The sequence below is a fragment of the Procambarus clarkii genome, chromosome 44, assembly GCF_040958095.1.
Source record: "Procambarus clarkii isolate CNS0578487 chromosome 44, FALCON_Pclarkii_2.0, whole genome shotgun sequence".
Taxonomy (NCBI): Eukaryota; Metazoa; Arthropoda; class Malacostraca; order Decapoda; family Cambaridae; genus Procambarus; species Procambarus clarkii.
Genome location: NC_091193.1, coordinates 15,027,588 through 15,041,073, shown reverse-complemented (window position 1 = coordinate 15,041,073; position 13,486 = coordinate 15,027,588).

The following is a 13,486-nucleotide window of genomic DNA, read 5'->3' as shown; positions in this document are numbered from 1 at the left end:
TATATATATATATATATATATATATATATAACATTTCGTTCTGAGTACCTAAATCTAAAACAACAAACAGCTCCTTTTTATAGTGCTTTCGCCTCAGCTCATCCTGCATAATTCTTCCTTACCGAGACTCTCATTGCATCAGCCACTTTCCCCTCCCCGGCTGACTATAACATATCATCCACAGTTTCTCCTTTGTTATTTAGAGAGCTGAGGTATTTAATGCGCATGGCCACTTTTCTCAGGCTTCCTCAAATGGGGTATTTCCTCAGGCTCTCAGCTGTTTCTTTTAGGACATATGGCTGAAATCCGGCTCTTATCAACGCCCCTTGTTTTATGGGGTCAATAGAGCTTGTCTCGTACCAATTCTTCCGTAACTGTTGTATTAGTTTTGCTTCCGGAGGAGACCTACCTATCATCTTAGGCGATTACTGAAACACAGACACCTGTTACGTGATTATAGCTTCCACCTGTCTCTTTTGACGGCTGTCACTTGATCATATGTTCATATTATGATCTTGTCATCGTTTAGTAATCTGGGATAACACGTAAACTTCGTCGTTTCTTTTTCTGCTTCTGTTTCTGCCTGGGTATACCCGTTAGCCCTCGAAATGTTATTGTTTGTATGTGTTCATTCATTTATTTAATTATTTATTTATATATATACAAGAAGGTACATTGGGATTGTGAGGATACATAATATGGTAATTACGATCTTGTAAAGCCACTAGTTTTCATCATTTCCTGCACTGCCTTTTTCCTTCCTTTAGCTTAAAAATTGTCTGTGTTCAGTGTACTTCCTAGTTGTGCTTGCGTGGGTCGAGCTCTGGCTCTTTGGTCAACAAATGGACCATTTGGTCCATTTGTTATCTCATTGGTCAACAGGTCTGTGTGTGTGTGTTTGTGTGTGTGTGTGTGTGTGTGTGTGTGTGTGTGTGTGTGTGTGTGTGTGTGTTTGTGTGTGTGTGTGTGTGTGTGTGTGTGTGTGTGTGTGTGTGTGTGTGTGTGTGTGTGTGTGTGTGTGTGTGTGTGTGTTTTCAGTGTGAGTGTATGTTTGTGTACTCACCTAGTTTTACTCACCTAGTTGTACTTGTGAAAGTTGAACTTTGGCTCTATCATATCTACACCTGAAACTGTGTATGGAGTCTGCCTCCATCACATCACTTCCTAATCCATTCGATTTGTCAACTACTCTGAGACTAAAAAAAATTCTTTCTAATATCTCTATGGTTCATTTGGGCACTCAGTTTCCACTTGTGTCCCCCTAGTGAGTGTGCCCCTGATGTTAAATAGTCTCTCTTTATCTACCCTATCAATTCCTTTGAGAATCTGGTAAGTGGTGATAATGTCCCCCCTTAACTCTTCTGTCTTTCAGCGACGTGAGGTTTAATTCCCGTAGTCTCTCCTGTGTGTGTGTGTACGCGCGTATGTGTGAGTGAGTGTGTGTATGTGTGAGTGTGTGTGTTTTGTTCCCTACATAATTTTTCTCTCCCCTTGCACTCATTCTTCCCTTAATTTACTCATCTTACCCTATTCTTCGTACCTCCCGTTTAACCTCAAAATTATCAAGTTAATCACTCAACCACCTCTGAGTGATCTTTTCTCCTCTCTACCACTCCTGTCTCTGTCTCTCTACTTCTTACCCACTTATTATTTCTCAAATCTTGTCTTCCCTTTTCTCCAAGTGTTTTTGCACATCTTCCACTTTTTTAAATTCTCGTTTTTCATCCACTGTCTCCAGACCTTTTTTCCATTTTTTTACACAAATTTCTCATTCTTTTCCATTCATCCGCCTCCCTCTCTTACTCTTGCCTCATCTTCTATCCACTCTCTTCCTTCTCCCTATTCCCTACTCCCTCATCAGTGCCCTCATTTGTTTCCTTAAACCGAAAACATGCCGACGCCTTCTTTCCTCATTCACTTTGTCCCATAGATATCCACGACTCCCCTTTCCTCCCCAAACCTCCCAATCACTCTTCCACCTTCTCATCCCCCCCTTCCAATTAACACCTCCCCTCTCTCAAACTCCCCACAGCCCCCAATACCTCTCCCTCACCACCCTTCACACCCACAGCCCCTCTCAGCTCCTTGACGCCCCTTTTCCACACCCTCACCTCTTCCCCCCTTCCCTCCCCCACCTCTGGGCTCCTCCCTCACCTCCAAGACACCCCCCCCCCTCACCCTGGTTATTCCGCTACACGCCCCGCCACTTAAAATTCAAGAGTTTCACTATAAGAGTCATAAAGACGAAAGCGACCGTGAAGTGTCTCCGGCCATTTAGATCCAGACGAGATACACCACGCTGGGCCCTGGAGGGCCCCAGGGCTGAGGGACACCCCCCCCCCCCCTCGGTCTTCCTCACTCCCTCAGGAGGAGTTTAAGAAGGGTTAATGGAGGAGGAAGGAGGACAGTCAGGAGGCGGAGGAGGAGGAGTATTAGGACAAAAAATGTAAGGTAGGATGAAAAGGTAATTTAGGATTTTGGAAAAAGAGTTGGAAAAGAGAAGATATGTAAAAGAAGTGAAGAAGAAGGGGAAAAGCAAAATACGCAAAAGATAATGAACTACAAGACCTTGGGTTGATAAATATCAACAGGTAATCACGCCTGGGATTACTTGCATCACCGCCTTTACGAGCGTGTAATCCCTGGAGATTACTATTCCATTCATTGACATAATTAACATATAGGGGGAGTCTCACTACTGGCAAAATAACATTATTGAGAGTGAAAAAAAATGTTGCAATAGTGAAAAATATAATAGCGTAATAATATTTACAGAATTAATAATCATTCAACAGATATTTATTACAAGGATTAGGAAAATAAGGATTAGTTATAACTACTGCCACAACTCACAACTTTGTTACTTCATATTAACTTTTTAGTTACTTGTCAGTTAGTTCTTAGAACTGCAGATTTTCTGCACAGATATTTGCAGCAGTTAGATGATACTTAACAGTTTATTTAATACATTTCTTTGTATTAGCTAATAATAAACAATATGCCTGAATATTTGTTGTGACTGAGTTTTGTCTGCTATTCTATTGCCAAAAGAAAATCCATAATTTTGTGTATATTGAATGACACGGGCGTCAAATTACTCTGCTGGTACGTATATAAAATGTATCTGGTTGTCACATGTTGAACCTCATGTGTAAGGTGTTATTGATTCAAGAAGACCTGAATAGGTGCCACATGTATAGATTTTGTTCACATTAAAAAAAACAGACCAGTCATATCTCTGTGTTGGTGAAACTAGAGCATTTATTCCGAGTAGATTATGTTTATATTCCCCCTCTCTATATGGCCCTGTCTTATAATTGGTTTAGGTATTTATGTTTACAAAAATTACAAAATAATAGCGAGAATTCCACAAATAATCTATTATATGGACTGTAGTTTTTTTTCCACCACAGACGTGGCCACACATTTACAATGCTAACCAGCATAAATAAATTTTCTTCTGTCCTCCATGGACAGGGTTAGAGATCTGTTAAACACCATGGACTGTAGTGTTAGACCCCCTGTCGTATCCAGCTGATGATCAGGCATCTACAGTTATGCTAACTTCCTAGCCCACGTTGCTGAAACATCAGTTTTCACTCCTGGTAAAAGTTTTCATTAATTTCTAATATAATAACATAGTATTTTCAGACCAGGATATTCATGTCTAGACTTGTGCTTGGACTATATATTCGGAATATTTCTTGTGATGACAATCCCTTGAGTATTTTCTTTGGTAACAGAAGATTGCCGGCGTCATCTCCAAATAGATAATTATTATGAGAACTTCATTAATATGAAATAGGATTGATTTTGTTAATAGGTAAGTGACCAATTACGTCCGTAACCCTCTGAATTCAGCTTTAAAAGGCCACTTCACTAAATGAGCCAGGGGAAAATGGTCCGATTATTACTATTTATCAAAAATTATATCTTTTTCAATCGTATTTTGTCTTATTTGTTAAATACGCATCTTAAACTGTAAGCATTATTAAAAGTAGAAGAAAGTTGAATGTTAATAAAAGAACATGACAAGTCAGCAGCACAAACCGGTGCAGTAGCTAGACGTATATAAACAGCGGCACTAGCAATAAAGCCCACCACTTCACAGCCCTAACATATGCCATATATACATCTCATCCCAAGCTTATAAAAGATCAAACCTGCCCAGATGCCCAGATTCCAAACAGCGCGACCAATACAAACCTCAGCATCAAACAACAATGACTGCAGGCAGACGAGACCAGAAAACTATGGAATACATTTTGTTTTTCCTCCTCCATTGCACCGTTTAGAATAATTAATGTGGTGGTCCTGATGGAGGTTGGGGGTGGGGTAGTGAGAGCACGAGAGAGAATGTAAACACAGGCAGCAAAATGTTGAGGTAAACAGCTGAGACGACGATAAATCACGCTGTTTTATACGAACGAAGGCATTACCGAGTGTACGTGTGAGCTTGCATGGTGACGAGCCATTGGGAGGGAGAGGAGACGGGAGGAGGGGCAAGGAGGAGAAAGGGGGGAATGATGGTAGAGGAAGGGAAAGGGGGATATGATGAGGTAGGTGGTAAGTGGGACGGAGAAGTGGGAGGTAGGAGAGAGGGAAAAGAGGGAGGGATGAAGGTAGACAGTGAGATAGAGGGGAGATGGAATCTAGACGGAAAAAAAATCTAGGGAGGCATGAAAGTACGATGAGGGACCGAGGCAGGGAGAGTTCGAGTCCCAGGATGTGTTGCCTCTCACGGAAACACACACAACACTCAGGTGTGTTAGGTGTCAGGTGTCAGGCCTGAGAATAATTATGGGATGGGTGATGGACGGGAAAGGATAGAGGGGCAATGGGGTGAAAAGAGAGTAGAGAGTATGAACTTGTATAGGAAGGGAGGAGGTAGTGAGAAAATGAGAGAGAGAGAGCGAGAGAGAGAGAGAGAGAGAGAGAGAGAGAGAGAGAGAGAGAGAGAGAGAGAGAGAGAGAGAGAGAGAGAGAGAGAGAGAGAGAGAGAGAGAGAGAGAGAGAAATAGCAAGGCAGATATACAATCAAGTGTACACCATCCCATCCGTTCGTTGAGACGATAGAATGTATCAGATTCTCTGTCCTGGCTGCCAAGGCACAGCTTCAGGTCTGTATCACCTTCGATACATTGAGGTAATGACTCCTCATTACCTAATCACTATTATGACCAACACCTCCGTGGTGAATCTGGCGTGCACTTGAACAAGTTCTATGGATTTAGGTCATTTACATTATTGACCTAATTATCTGCATTTGGTAAATAATTCTTCCTAAATCATTTGGGTTTTGTTCGCCATATATATGTGTGTAAGTTTAAATTAGCCTTCACGTAAACCTTCTGGATAACAGAGTTCAGTTGGTTAGTAAACTAACTGAAAACGCTATTGACAATATTATAAAATGGCTAACACCGCGGATAGGGGCTGAATTATCAATTAATAAATATTTAGATTTCCCTCATATAATACTCATGGTCTTCCTTGCGTTGATTTCGGGGATCAACGTCTCCGCGGCCCGGTTTTGTGATTAAATGCTGCATACTGTATTCTAAAATTCACATAAGCTATACCAACTTTAACAAGGCCTCTCCACTTTTTTGCAACCATAGCACCTTATAGGCAGATAATAAAAACCAATAACGTGGCTGAAGAAAGAAAAAAAACATATGAAATGCAAGTGACGTCATTTCGGAAAGTCAACAACTAGTGCAGGCGATGAGTCACAATAACGTGGCTGAAATATGTCGACCAAACCACACACTACAAAGTGAAGGGACGACAACGTATAGGTCCGTCCTGGACCATTCTCAAGTCGATTGTGACTCAATAACCAGTCACAAACAGCATAGGAACCTATTTATAGGGTCTCGTAGGACAGTTGGCTTCGTTCTCGCCTCACAATCCCGGGTAGGACACGTTTCCTTTCACCTAACGCGTGTGTTCACCTAGCAGTAAATAGCTGCCCTGGAATTAGGCAGCTATTGTGGGGTTGCATCCTTGGGGGAGGGGAAGGGTCAGTAGTGCCACTTTTGAGGGGTACACTTAGGTACAAGCCTAATGTGTATCTTCATTACACAGTACTTTCACCTGGTCCACCGCAAAAAGCTGCACCATTTAGGTGCAAAGCCATTTAAGCGCAAAGCCATTACGTCTACATAGCACTTGGAAGTGGTCAGGATAAGGATTAGTCATGGGAGGGGGGGGGGGGTGGGGGAAGGAATGGTGCCCAGCCTCTTGGACGGTAGGGGGATTGAACACCGACCTACATGAAGCAAGACTGTCGCTCTACCGTCCAGCCCAAGTGGTTGATGCGTTCTGGAAGCCCCAAAACGCACCTGAGTCTGCCATAAGAACACGCGTTTTGCATGTAAATATCTGAATTCTGTAATGATGATGAACCAGTATGAATACAACCGCCAACATTTCTTCTCCACTGACTTGATGAGAATTGTTAAGGGAGCTGAACCTCATTGAAAGGGTAATAGACCCGACCTCAGCCCTCCCCCCCTATGACAGTCCCTTATCCCCCACCAGTTACCCTTAAAAGTATAATGAAGCTTTCCCAAACTGTCTGGCCTCCAAATCTGGACAAACAGAAATCTTCTTATACAGATAATATATGCTTAAATATACAGAGGATTTTTACCATAGTTTAGCATTATGGGTAAATTCCATTAGTTAAACACACATGTAAATATGGAAAACTTCATGAAATGTGTATAATGAAACAAAACAAATGTAAGAAAAAAAATTGCCAATTTAATATTAAACATAATCAGAAGAAAATTGGTTTCCTTGCCGGAAAAACCTCTCCTACCACCAAGCCTAAATTGGTGTTGACTCATCAAGCGAGAACCAACTCCAGAGAAATGGCTTTGCTGCCTTTTTTTTTTTACCAGTCGTTTAAAATTCATGGATGTTAAGTTAATGATGTTTTCAGACAATCTTTGTTGGCTTGAGAGCAACATGGTTTTACAACAAACAAGCTGGTGGTTGTTCTCCTTTGTTTACATGAGTGTCTCGCTCTTCTACACATGCAGAATATAATAGTATCAATAATTATATGTATAACGTTGGTAAATATAACGATGATGTACATATAATGATTATATGATGATGATGATGGTGCAGATAATGATAATGATGCAATGGTGATACAGTTAATAATGATAAAACCATATAGGTATGGTACAGATAATGATGATATAGAAAATAAAGGTTATCTTGAGGTTATCTTGAGATGATTTCGGGGCTTTAGAATCCCAGCGGCCCGGTCCGCGACGAGGCCTCCACCCTCAGGAAGCAGCCCGTGACAGCTGACTAACACCCAGGTACCTATTTTACTGCTAGGTAACAGGGGCATAGGGTGAAAGAAACTCAGCCCATTGTTTCTCTCCGGCGCCCGGGATCGAACCCGGGACCACAGGACAACAAGTCCAGTGTGCTGTCCGCTCGGCCGACCGGCTCCCAATATAAATATGCCCACTTGGGGACTGTAAGCCCCAAAGAACTCAATTTATATAGGCAAGACAACAACGTCTCTTCCCAGGCGACTAACAATGCATAATCAACAGGGCTCCATCAAGGAACATATAATCTCGTCTCACAACCAGACTATCACCAGAGAAATCTTAACAAACAACTCATAAATCATCGATAGATACAGCGATAGCAGGCGGCTCGACATCAGCGAGGCACTACACATCAAAAAGTCAACATCAGCAATCAACAGCCAATTAATGCACAACTATATTCTACCCACTATTATGGACCGTATGGGCCAATAGGCCCCTCTGCACTTACTTCCATTCTTATGTACCCACCTCACCCAAACCATAAAAAGCGAGGGTTATGTCAAATGTTTCATACGGGAGACATCTCCCGTCACGCAGGGTGCAGTCGCACCTCCACAGATCTCCAGTATCATCTTTTGATACTGGTAATGGCTCATAAGGGCCACCACTTACGGGCTATTCATGCCCGTGCCACCTTTTGGATGGCTTAATCTTCATCAATCAATCAATCAAATGTTTCATAAACAGTGCATCGAGTGAATCATAAATGTAGTTCATAAGTGTAGTGTTAAGTGTAAAGAAGTCTTTGAGAATGTAAGAAGCCCTTACGAAACGCTTCTAAGCGTCAGACCATTAATAAAAAATGAATTTTGGAGAATTGATATTTTCATTACCACCGACAGTTAAGAAAAACATAAGAAATATTGAAAAAAATCGTGTTAGAATTATTAATCTTACCTTTTCGGTAATATTCAACAACATATGTTTACAAGAAAGACTGCTACCAAAATATACTAATATATATATATATATATATATATATATATATATATATATATATATATATATATATATATATATATATATATATATATATATATAAAACATTCATCTAATTTATATTTTATTGTTTTTAATTTGTTTTAGGGGAGGTGGAGTGTGGACACAGTTTAGGCCCAAGATGCAGAGTGGTTACGTCGTCGACAATAAGTTGTTGGTTTCAGAACTTTTTATTACATTTCGGCTTCGCACTTAACAAATCTCATGACTGACTTGAGACATTTGTAAGTTTTAAATTTATGTCAATATTGGTCGTAGACAGATAATAGATTCAGACGGCAAGTGTGTGTGTGTATTTGAATGTATTGGGGAAAGCCTCACGCAACTTTGCACGGGGATTGCTGCAAGGTAAGTGACCTGCCTGAGTGTGTCGTGTTGGGCCCCATTTTCTCCAAATTAAAACTCTGAAAAAAAACACTGATCTCGACAAAATAAAATTAAAATTCTGCTCATCATATTTTGCCTATAGTAAACTGAAAAGATTTTTATGATATGGAAAATAGTAAATGGCAGCATTTTGGGATGTATTGACAAGTGGGAGGCTTCTCAAGGACATTTAAGTTTTCTCAACACTAAAATAGCACAATATTTTGGAGTTACCTGGTTGATACCTGGTTGATACCTGGTTGATACCTGGTTGATACCTGGTAGGTGGGGCTCTTGGAGTTCTTCTACTCCCCAAGCCCGGCCCGAAGCCAGGCTTGACTTGTGAGAGTTTGGTCCACTAGGCTGTTGCTTGGAGCGGCCCGCAGGCCCACATACCCACCATAGCCCGGTTGGTTCGGCACTCCTTGAAGGAAGCAATCTAGTTTCCTCTTGAAGATGTCCACGGTTAGGTTAGTCGACCCAGGCACTGTCGAGTTCCCCATCTACAAACTCCCTCTCCTTCACAACCTTCCCTACTTCCACCTCATTCCCTACTATTCACCATTAAGTTCATTGCTAAGCTTCACTTACAAGATTGAGAGTGAAGGTAAGGTACCTTTCCTAGACGTAACCGTCTCGAACAGGAATGTTGACTTTCACAATGCAGTCTATACTAAGGAAACCAGCATAGAAATATGCCTTAATGATAGAAGAGAGTGCCGTGATAGATACAGGCAGAGTGTTGTCAATGCCAATGTCAACCGTGGTCTCGCACACAGCTCCAGCTGGAAATTTTTTGATGAGGAACTAGTAAGTGTCCATTAGTGATGATAGATAAGACAGCTCCAAGTCAATAATGAATCACTAATGCAATAAGAGTCGTCATGCTACCTCAGACAAGACAGACAACAACACATTACCGGTTCTTTCTATTAAAGTATTTTACAGGAACTTCTTTTGTGATGCCCAAAAACGGGAGAAAGAGTCTTGAAGGTCATTACTAATAAAAATACGACCCAGACCGACACCACACAGAAAACTGAATTAATTGCATATGATAAAAGCGAGAAGACTGTCAACTTGCTCATGAAAAACTCTGACACCATAAAAAAAAACTTGACACCAAACAAATCGCCTTGAAAGAGACGTATATCGTCTATACCTTCACTTGCCCACACGGGGACTGTCAACCCCAAAGATCTCAGTACCAAAGCTAAACATTATTCAAGATGCCTGACAATGCACAAACAGTAAGGAACATGTTGTTCCTTATTATTGTGTAGAGACTATGTTCCTATCAAGGAACATAGCTCTACACATAATCAGATCATCACAAGAGATTTCCCTGACAAACAATTAAATAATCGACAGATACAGACGAAAATGGAAAAGTGGACATTGGCGAGGCATTACACATCAGACAAACTCATCTAACCATCACCAACCAGCTCACTCCATTTTACACTCTGCCATCTTCCAGAACACGACGAAATATCCAACAAACTGCACCAGACATCATTCAAACAGGAGATTCGTAAGCTGCAAAAGGTCTATTTGGGCTATAGTGAGGAGGTCAACCTCACCTCTTGTAACCACTTGTACTCTACCTTTGATATAATGCTAACAAGGGTCAACGTAACGCATCTCTCAGTGTCGGGCCACAATAAAACTGAAAAATTAACTTTGGAAAGAAATTTCTCAACTCCCTTCTCAAGTGAAGACAAACGCAAGAGAAAATATTGAAGAATCGTGCTAGAATTATTTATCTCACCTTTTCTGCCATATTCAATAGCATGTCTACAAGAAAAATTCAAAATGTACTAATATTATATTAAATACATATTATATATAAATATATATATATATATATATATATATATATATATATATATATATATATATATATATATATATAGTGGCATTATTGAACTGAGCGTGAATACGTCCATCAAGCTACACTCACTCTCTCAGTACTGATAACACACAGGAAAGTGGAGAGGGGCCGGTCCTTTGTCATCTGCCAGTTAGCCAATTTGCGGTTTGTTTATGCAGCTTAGGTGAGCAGCTCGTATGCTTTGATGAGACGGCTTCCATTATAATGAGACTACCTACGTTCATTATTATGTATGTTGATATTAACAGAGACACGCCTGTTACCTTGTATGATGAAAATTAATACACACGTAACCCACACACACGTCTGTTTTAGATTGGATTGTGCTGGTATGTGTGTGTGTGTACTCACGGAGATGTGCTGTGCAGCGTCGATTCTCAAATGCTAAGCTATTCAATCCTATCTATCGGTTGGCTAGTGTAATGAATCAATTCCTTATATTTTCTTGGAAAGCAGCATCCTCTTCATGAATGTTCTATCCATTTGCAACATTTAGGCTGAAAACAGGTCTTCCTGTGTGGCAAATTTGCATTTTCAATTTTCAATAATGTCCTCTTGGATCACATTTTTTTTAATTCTGATGATCGCGTCTCTGTTACTTTATGGATTCACTCACAGAGCTCCAGGTTTGTGTGTGTGTGTGTGTGTGTGTGTGTGTGTGTGTGTGTGTGTGTGTGTGTGTGTGTGTGTGTGTGTGTGTGTGTGTGTGTGTGTGTGTAGTACCCTGAGATAATTTTTTTTAGCTAGTGAAGGTATCTCATGTCCAGCCGACTATCGCCAGGGAACTGCAGCGGGCGATAACGACATGTAACATTTGCTACAGAAAGGAAGCTCCCGATGATGGCCGTACAGGGTCCGTGAAACAGGTATACAGCTGCGTGCAAGAGCTCGGTAAAACAGTCAAGAGAATCGTGCTTTTAGGGCAAAATTTGAGTTTGAGAGAGGAGAGAAAGTGAGCTTAAGAGTTTCCAGGATGGGATAAGCGGCAGACAGCAGTCAGGGGGCCAGAAGTCTGCTCTATATATATAAATACAGCAGCTGCTCAGAAGTCTGCTCTATATATATAGATACAGCTGCTCAGGTTTTAGGGATAACTACAAAATGCAGCTCTCTAGCTCCATTGTGCAACTGATTGATCATTCAATGAACATCAGTCTTAGAACTGTGAATGTTTCTTCTTGACACAATTATGGTAAGTCCCCCAAAATATTAAATTCGGATAATCAAATATTTTTTCATGCCATATCGTTATCACGGAGAAATCAAAGGACTCCATCCAGTTTGAGGCTTGAAAAGCGGACTAAATAAACTGAGAAAGCGTAACAGACCTCGTTATTTCCCCCAGAACCTGTGATAAACCCAGTGTAACGCGAGAGAGAGAGAGAGAGAGAGAGAGAGAGAGAGAGAGAGAGAGAGAGAGAGAGAGAGAGAGAGAGAGAGAGAGAGAGAGAGAGAATTTCTTGTATGATCTACACTCCTTTATGTAAACCTGTTATGACCCACCTAACTAATCTTCGTCAAGGCTTCTTCTGATTGATAAAATTAGAACGATTCGTTCTAATTCTAGTTCTAATTCGAATCTGCGTTCTCGACTGCGTCAACCCGATCCTCTGCCCTCTAATTTACCTTCATGTTGTAAGTATAGTGTAAACCTAAGCGTGTGTGTAGTATATAGCGTAGTATACAGTCTCTCCTGTTCCATGGTCAATATTCTTATTTGCGAAAACGGGCATTCTGGAGCAGAGAGAAAAAGTGGCTGATAATATATTAATGGAAATAGAAGAATGAGAAGGAAAACACGAGTCAAACATTCAAGCCAACTTGGAACAGCAGTACCAATATCAACGACATATTCAGAAACAAATGTAACTGCAGAAACAGCAACAGTAGTAGTAGTAGCAGTAGCACCAGTAACAGTATCAGCAGCAGCAGTACAGCAAAAGCCACAGCAGCATCAGCTGCACCAGCAGGAGCAGCAGCAGCATTCACAACACCAGCCGCAGCATCAGGGGACAGAATCATCTATCCAAATTCCCCTTTAAACTTACAAAGAGCATTTCCAACTTGCCATTTTCCTGTGCCGGCTGCCACGGGGATGCAGGCAAAAAGGGCGCTGATGGCCCTCTAGTCCCCAGTAATTAACAAGAGTGGCAGAGCTCACGGCAGATAAAGTAGGGATCTGCCACGCTTCAGGGAACGGGGAGGAATGGGGGAGTTTAGGTGGAAGGGTGATGGAATGGGGGGAAGAGGGGGGAGGGGGAAGAGGGAGACAATGATGACGTTATCACAGGCCTAGTGGGAAGTGGGTGCTCTTCCTCTCAACTAACGAGGGGCGAGTAAAGTAATTTATAGAAACTAAGTGGGATTTTTTTTTTGTGGAAGGGTGTGGGTATGTTAGAGGAGGGAGTAGGGAGGGGGTATATATATCTGGTAGGGGGAGGAAAATAGGGGGGTGGCAGAAGAGTAGGGGTGTTAAGAGGGGGAGGGGCGTTGAAGAGCGCGAATAGAGTGATGATAGTTAGAATATAATCACTGGTAACAATATAGTGCGTTACGTCACCATCCGGGACTACGGGCTCACCATAGCCCGTGCTACTTGGAACTGCTTGTTCCAAGTGGCGAATCTTTAACAGCAACAACAACCATCCGGGACTCCACTCCGCCATATTGAGGCGCAACAAAATCCAATTTGACAGCGCGTGAAGCAACTCGAATATTTGTGTTTTAATTTCTTAGTAATAACGCTTGGGACAAAACTGTAATAATTGTATATTTTCCTCAAACTCGCGTCTATAACAATAATCATGACAAGCAAAGTTTCGCCTCAGTTTCCGTGTCAGCAAGAGAAAAGTCATAAAAT